We start from the raw sequence: 8,678 nt of genomic DNA, 5'->3' as shown, positions 1-8,678 counted from the left end.
CTTAGCACCATGCTCTGCACATAGTAAGCATTTAATAAATGCATTTTTATTCATTGAATAAACCCTAATACCATGTAGGAGCTATCCTAGGATAACCTCCAGAAGTGGTGGGCTGATGTAATATTATGGAAGGAGGGGGAGAGTCTGTGGGTGTGGGGGGTATTTTTAGGGGAGACAACAGTTTAAACAAGCTTTAAGCTCATACACTGAGAAGGACCATGGTATTTGTTTCTTTTAATAGTAGAGCCTGTTTGTGATACCATAGATAAATTAGGAGAGGAAGGAATAGTTTACCTCTCAGATGTATAGAGAGGAAAACAATTTATGTCCAAACGAGATAGAGAATATTATGAAAAACAAAATGGAAGACTTTGATTACATTAAATTAAAAAGCTTTTTGTACAAACAGAAGCAATGCAGCCAAAATTAGAAGGAAGGCAGAAAACTGGGAAACAATTTTTACAGCCAGTATTTCTGATAAAGGCCTCATTTCTAAACTATACCGGGAACTAAACCAAATTTATAACAATCCAAATCATTCCCCAATTGAGAAATGGTCAAAGGCTATGAACAGGCAGTTTTCTGATGACGAAGTCAAAGCTATCTATTGCCATATGAAAAAATGCTCTAAATCACTATTGATCAGAGAAATGCAAATTAAAACAACTTTGAGGTACCACCTCACACCTATCAGATTGGCTAATATGACAAAAAAGGAAAATAATAAATGTTGGAGAAGCTGTGGAAAAATTGGAACACTAATGCATTGTTGGTGGAGCAGTGAACTGATCCAACCATTCTGGAGAGCAGTTTGGAACTATGCCCAAAGGGCTATGGGACTGTTAATATCCTTTGACCCATTGGTACCACTGCTAGGTCTGTATCCCAAAGAGATCATAGAAAAGGGAAAAGGACCCACATGTACAAAAATATTGATAGCAGCTCTCTTTGTGGTGGCAAAGAATTGGAAATTGAGGGAATGCCCATCAACAGGGGAATGGCTAAACAAGTTGTGGTATATGAATGTAATGGAATACTATTGTGCTGTAAGAAATGATGAGCAGGAGGAATTCAGAGAAACCTAGAAGGACTTATATGAACTAATGCTGACTGAGAGGAGCAGAACCAGGATAACATTGTACACAATAACAGCAACATTGCATGATAAACAATGGGGATAGACCTGGCTCTTCTCAGCAGTGCAACAATCCAAAACAGTTTCAAAGAACTCGTGATAGAAAATGTTCTCAACATCCAGAAAAAAGAACCGTGAATTATGAATGCAGATTGAATCATATTGTTTCTACTTTTGGACTGTTTTTTTTTCCCTTCTTGTTTGAGGTTTTGGCTTTGTGTTCTGATTCTTCTTTCACAAGATGACTAATGTAGAATTATGTTTGATGTGACTGTAGATATACAACCTATATCAGACTGTTTTCCATCTTGGGGAGGCGGGGTGGGGAAGAAAAATTTGAAACTAAAAATCCAGTGAAAACCAATGTTGAAAACTATCCTTATATGTAATATGTAACTGGATAATAATAAAATAAATTTTTTAAAAAGATTTAAAAATTTTTTTAAAAATAGTAGAGTCTGTTTGTAAGCTCTGCATAGCAGTCATTTTGTGTAATAGTCCCTCTCTCCCTTCTGCTCCACCACATAGAAAGGCACAGTTTGATGTTCATATGTTTTTAAACTTTGAAATAGTAGCCTTTATGGGATTCCCATGCTGGGTCTGCTAGTTCACATAGGCCTGTGCTCTGGCTACTTAGGAAGCTCTCCATTGGATGCTTTATGATTTGGGATGACATCCCTAAGTCCCCTGACCTTCCTTTTTCCCTTCGTGCCAGGAATGATGAAAGCCCAGGCGTCAGAGCCATTGCTGTAGGCTTGGAATTCTAACCCAGCTTCAGCTTTTGGCAATTTACATCATCTGCTGAGGCTCCATTGGTGTTTTCATCTAATAACACTGATGCCAAGAAAAGGACCAGAACACCCCACATCCTAAAGTCACTTCTGCAGGGCAGCAAGGTGGCACAGTGGATAAAGCACTGGCCTTGGATTCAGGAGGACCTGAGTTCAAGTCCCACCTCAGACATTTGACACTTATTAGCTGTGTGACCCTGGGCAAGTCACTTAATCCTCATTGCCCCACCCAGAAAAAAATGAATGTCTAAAGTCCCTTCTGTACTCCCAAACTGGGGGCCAAGCTGCCATGGGTGTCTGACACATCAACTGCACCTAACCAGCCTCTAACCAGTGGCTGGCCGGAACCCACAGAGCAGACTAGAGACAAGAGAGTCAGGACTCGAGAAGATGTTTAATTTCAAAGGGAGGGAAATGGCTTGCAAGCAAGGAGAGAGATTAGACATGTGTTGGGGCTCAAGACGCTCTTAAAATGGTCCAGCCAGGGGCAGCTAGGTGGCACAGTAGATAAAGCACTGGCCCTGGATTCAGGAGGACATGAGTTCAAATATGAACTTAGACACATGACATTTACTAGCTGTGTGACCCTGAGCAAGTCACTTAACCCTCATTGCCCTGCAAAAAAACCCAAAACAAAACAAAACACCCTATGTGTTTAAAGCCATAGGATGTACAAAAATGGGTCCAGCCAATGTCCAGAGTACCAGGTAAAACCCAGCTCAGGACACACAAGAATGATGGAGACAGGCTTGAAAGTGGAAAGGAACAATCACCTAAAACTGGCCCTTCGTGCTCCCAACCAGAAAAGTAAGGCCCACGTGCAAGAAGAGCGAGGTCTTGGAGCACATTTCACCTGAGAAAGCTCTAGCCTGTTTGTTCTGGTTGGGAGCATGGCTGACTCCTCTCTCTGCCTTCAGCTCCTCTGCCTCCACCCTCCACCCACATACCTTACACACCATACAGACATACACCACACACATGAAGCTTTCCCTGTTCCTCCCCAACCCCCAGCCCCCCACTGGCTATTTGTGTGCTGTGCTTCTTGTCTACAAAGAAATTTGTAAGTTCTTTGCAAGGAATGTCTACCTTCATTCCCATATTCCCCTCAGCTATAGCCTGGGGCTGGAGATCCAGGGTTTTTCCACTATGACTTGCTGGGAGCACCTCTGCACCTTCTGCCTCATGAAAAGAACCCCTTTTAAAAGGAGGCCCTTGAAGGCCCTCCCAGCTCTTGTCAGAGGAGTTAATGAACTGTGCTCAGCACAGAAACTGCTGCATACCCACCTCTGGCTCTGGGGCCTGGTACACACTCAATGGTAAATCAATGTTTGATTGATTGATTTCAAGAATAACTAAGTTGAAAGAGCTGTGAAACAGTCCAGCCATTCTGGAGAGCTCTGACCCCAAAGCCAAATGGCTCTGTCCTTTGACCCAGTGGTCTCACGCCCAGGCATGTACCCCAAAGGGATCAAATGTGTATCAAAATATGTCGAGCAGCTCTTTGGGACTAGTAAAGAACTGGAAGCTAAGAGGATTCCCAGGGAATAGCCAAACACATTGTGGTGCCCACGTATCATAGGATACTGCTACATCATAAGAAATGATGGAGACAGTTTCAGAGAAACCCAGGAAGACCCCAGTGAAATGAGCAGAACCAGGAGAACTATGCATACAGCAACAACACTGTAATGGCAAACAACTCTGAAAGACTTAGAACCTTGACCAAGGCAGCCACCAATGCTGATTCCAAATGACCAATGATGAAGCATGCTGCCCACTTCCTGACAGACAGGGGGAAATGAGATGTGCATTTTGGACATGGCCAATGTGAGAATTTATTTTTCTTGAATATGCTTACTTATTACAAGGGTTTTGCTTTTTTTTTTTCTCAATAGGGAGGTGGGGTTGGAGGGTAAGAGGAAAGCTAACTATAGTGTTACCAGAAAAAAAAAGAAAAGGGGTATCACTGAGTTATTGAAAAGAATGCAACTAATCAACAAAGGGAACAAAAAGAAATTTAAAACAGATGAACAAGACAGCCTTGAAAGTAGCACATTGAATTTATTATATGTATATGCAAATTTTTAAAAATTGGTTAAATAGGAAACACTTCTGGCAGGCTCTGGGAGTGGCCTCCATGTGTCCCATGGTCTCTGTCTCTGAATTTGTCTGTAAAAGTTGATTTGAGGGTAAGTTTCATGCATCTTGCCCCAAGCACCAAAAGTGATAGCTAGGGTTCTATAACCCGGGCCAATGCCTAGAACCCAAAAGGCACAGCAAATATGTATGAGACTGAATTAGATTAAATTAAATTGAATAGCAGTCACCCTAAAGGAAAGTAACCCTTCATCCTAATTACTAAGGACCAGATTTTTTTTTTTTTACATTATGAGATATTTTATTAAGGACCAGATTTATGACATGAATGTGTAAAAGAGGTGAAACACCTGCCCCAGGGCCCTGTAGACTTTGCTCCCATTGGAAGTGATGGAAAGAATCCTATGGGAGTACCCACACTTGCAGACTTCTGGCTGGAAGCCACATGCACTGTGTAGGATCTACACAGAGTGTGCTCAAGGCATGACCCTTGTCGGCCCGACCTTCCTGCTGCCACAAGCCCCCAGTAGACCACAGGCAGCTTGCAATCAGGCTCCCAAGCAGCTCTAATAGGGGCCTGATTCATAGATCCTTTGGCCCAAGTCCCAGACTGTGAATGAAGCCTTCTTAGAGATCATGCAAATCAGTTTGCAGCCAGTGAGACCTGGGTAATCAGCTGTACTTTCAGCAAATATCCCCAGAGAAGGAACACAATGATGCTTTGTCTTGGGTGAGAGTTTGATGGGAATTTCCCCAGTCGGCCTGGAGGACAGGGAGGTGACCAAAAGGAGGATTCCCACTGGGCGGGAAGCCTGGTAAGACAGGACTGATACCTCCCAGCATTCCTCCCACTCCCAATACAGAGCAGGTCCAGACCCCCTCCTCCCAAAGGAATCAGCTTGGTGTCTCCCCATCCAGGATATAGCTCCCTGGTCTCTTGAGGGCACAAAACATCCCAGCCGAGTGGAGTCTATGCCCTTTCAAATTTGGCAGATAGCAGAGATGACTCACTTTGCTAGATGCCGTGCTACCGGCCACATGGAGACAAGGGGGCTGTGTCCAGAGAAGCCAAGGCCACTATGCCCTGAGAGCATCTGCTCCCTTGCTGGCCAATGCCATTGAAGGGGTCAGCCTCATTCCACCCCTTGCAGGGCTACAGCAGCAAAGAAAGTAAATGACCATTCAGAGGCTACAGGTATCCATACTTCCCAAAGTGGAGCAGAAGGAAGCTATGGACTCTGCCCAGATCAAACGTCAAGGTGAAGGTTTGGTTCCAGCACAAACTGTGCCGGGTGACCATCCACACCATAGATGACTGTCCCTAGCCTAGGCAGGCTGACCGGTGTAGGCCTGTCCTACCTCCCTCCTCATCACCAAAGCTGGGAATGACCTGGTGGTGCTGACTGTCGCTTATCAGTGAGTAGATTGATCTGATAGCTCAGGAGGGAGACCATTGTCTCTGCCAATGGGGGGGCATCTTTTCTTTTTTTCTGCTTCTTTTTTTATAGTACTTTTTCTCCAATTACATGTAAAGATAGTTTTCAACATTCTTTTTGTAAGATTTTGAGTTCCAATTTTTCTCCCTCCCTCCCTTCTCTTCCTCCCCCTCTCCAAGACAGCAAGCAATCTGATATAGGTGATATATGTACAATCATATCGAACAAATTTCCACATTAGTTATGTTGCGAAAGAAGAATCAGAACAAAAGGGAAAGACCACAAGAAAGAAAAACAAAAAAAAAACAACAACAAAAGTGAAAATAGGGGCAGCTAGGTGGCACAGTGGATAGAGCACTGGCCCTGGAGTCAGGAGTACCTGAGTTCAAATCCAGCCTCAGACACTTAACACTTACTAGCTGTGTGACCCTGGGCAAGTCACTTAACCCCAATTGCCTCACTAAAAAAAAAAAGTGAAAATAGTCTGCTCCAATAGTCAGACCCCATAGTTCTTTTTCCAGGTGTGCATTTTCCATCATGAGTATTTTGGAATTGTCTTGGATCACTGCATTGCTGAGAAAAGACAAGTCAATCATGGTTGATCATCACACAGTGTTGCTGTTACTGTGTATGATGTTTTCTTGGTTCTGCTCACTTCACTCAACATCAGTTCATGTATCTTTCCAGGTTTCTCTGAGATCTGCCTGCATCATTTCTTACAGCACAATAGTACTCCATTACATTCATATACCACAACTTGTGCAGCCATTCCCCAAGTGATGGGCATCCCTTTAATTTCCAGTTCTTTGAGGTGGCATCTTTTCTGCAGCTTGGAGTCTCAGAAGGGAGTCATCATGGGGCACTGAGAGGTTTAAATGGCTTGCCCAGTGTCACACATACAGCAGGTATCAGAGGTGGGACATGAACTAGAATCTTCCTGGTTCCCATGGCCATCTCTCCACCAGGGCACTCTGCCTCACATACTGGGATTGCTTAGTCGTTGACTCGTGTCCAGAGCCTGGGAGTTGCTCTTTGTGTTGCACCCTGGACAGACCCTATCTAAAGCAAGAGGGTATCTAGTTGCTGGGGACCCCTTTGAGAAGGGTGATGAGGATGGGGGTGGAGGTCAGAGGAAGACTCCAAACAGTGTCACAGTAACAGCAATTGCAGAACTGTGTAGATTTAACCTGAAGAAAGGAAAACAAGAACAGCCTTCAGATGTTTGACATTCTAGCCTGATGCCTCTGCACATGACAGACTGTGCTCTGGAAGGTTCTTGGCCCATGTCCAAGCTCTGATGAGGGGTCCTCGCTATCTAGAAAGATCTGGGTCTAGTAGCAGATGTGGGTCTCATCAAAGAATCCACCAAGAAGGCCAAAGAGAGAATAACTCCATCCTCAGGTTGGCCACAGAGCAGTGAAATTTTCAAGCAGAATTACTCTTAAAGACCAAACTGTGGAGGGGTCACGACACACCAACCACCAATCACCAGCCTCTGCCCTGATGAAATCACAGGTCCTTGCAGTATTGCCAGAAGTCAAGTAGAAGAAGAGTTCGATGTCTGCTTGACTCTGGAGGGTACAATGAGAATCCAAGGATGGAGAGCAGAGGGAAGAAGATTTGGGCTCACCATCAGGAAGAACTTCCTAACCATTAGAGCAGTCCAAAAGTAGAATGGGCTAGCCTTGGAAGGTAGTGAGCTCCCCATCACAGAACAAGGTAAGTGCCCCCTTGTCAGAAAAGGTGTAGAAGCATCCATCATTTGAGCCAGAGCTGAACCAGACGGCCTCTGAAACCCCTCCCTCTTCTGCCATTCTTTGCATTGCTGGGTTTGAGTGCAACAGGCTTGCAAAAAAATCTAGGAAAAGGCTATCTGAGCCACATGCACAGAAATCAATAAAAATGAGCCTGTTACTCATGAAATCTGAAGTTACCCAGGGAGATGAATGGTGACTAGAAAGATGAAGCATTTATGAGCAGACAACACGCAACCCCGTCAGCATTACAGTAGATGCAAGTTTATAGAGAACCTCGCCCACCCCATTCGCCAACTGAAATGCTCTCTTCAGACTACTCCCTTCCCGGGTAGCTTTGAGATCAAAGCTTCCAGAGCTCCCTGCATGCTGGTGCCCTGACAGCCTTCAAGGAATGCTCTCAGCGACCCTGGGTGAGCAGCTGTCCTTGGGCCAGCAGGACCCCACAAAACCTGGAGGGAACGCGTGCAACCTAAAGTAGATGCCCTTAGAGCGAAGGGAAAATGATTTCTCTAATGGTTAGCATAGGGAAGACTCAGAGGAGAGGAGATTCAAGTATTGGAGGGGCTGTCATGTGGCAGAAGTGTTAGTTTTGTTCTGTTTGGACCAAAAGGGCAGAATGAGGAACAATGGGAGGGGCAGTTACAGGGAGGCAGATTTAGGTTAGAGGTAAGGAGAATCACCATCCAGAAGAGGAATGGGATGCCCTGGGAACTGCAGTAAATTCCCCCTCACTACAGGTCTTCCTTAAAATCCTGGATGATCATTTGCTGAGAGTAGTGTTGAGGGATTCCTTCCTATTCAGGGAGGGTTTAGTCTTGACGGCCCCCCAAGAATCTGTGGGTCTGTGAAAGGTAACCAATAACAAAGGGAACACAAGCAAAGATGATGGACAGGGCAGCTGGGCTTTCCCAACAAGGGTCGTCACCACCCAAACCAAGCAATGAAGTGAGTACTCTGGCCTCATTCCCGTCAAATGAGCAAGGCAAAACCTGCTATCCAGGAGTCTACAGGGAGCCCTGACACTGCCCAGAATCTTCATTCTGATATGTTGCTCCCCCCAATAATTAACCAGTAGCTAAGGCCTCCATTCCATTTTGCCAATTAACATTAAAAAGCTTTTGCTTTGAAAACTGGGAAACAATTTTTACAGCCAGTACTTCTGATAAAGGCCTCATTTCTAAAATATATCAGGAACTAAATCAAATTTATAAGAATCCAAGTCATTCCCCAATTGAGAAATGGTCAAAGGATATGAACAGGCAGTTTTCTGATGAAGAAATCAAAGCTATCTATTCCCATATGAAAAAATGCTCTAAATCACTCTTGATTAGAGAAATGCAAATTAAAACAATTGAGGTACCACCTGACTCCTATCAGATTGGCTAATATGACAAAAAAGGAAAATAATAAATGTTGGAGAAGCTGTGGAAAAATTGGGACACTCATGCATTGTTGGTGGAGC

This window comes from Dromiciops gliroides, chromosome 5 (genome assembly GCF_019393635.1).
Source record: "Dromiciops gliroides isolate mDroGli1 chromosome 5, mDroGli1.pri, whole genome shotgun sequence".
Classification (NCBI taxonomy): Eukaryota; Metazoa; Chordata; class Mammalia; order Microbiotheria; family Microbiotheriidae; genus Dromiciops; species Dromiciops gliroides.
The sequence above is the reverse complement of the archived record's forward strand: the minus strand, read 5'-3'. Positions refer to the sequence as shown.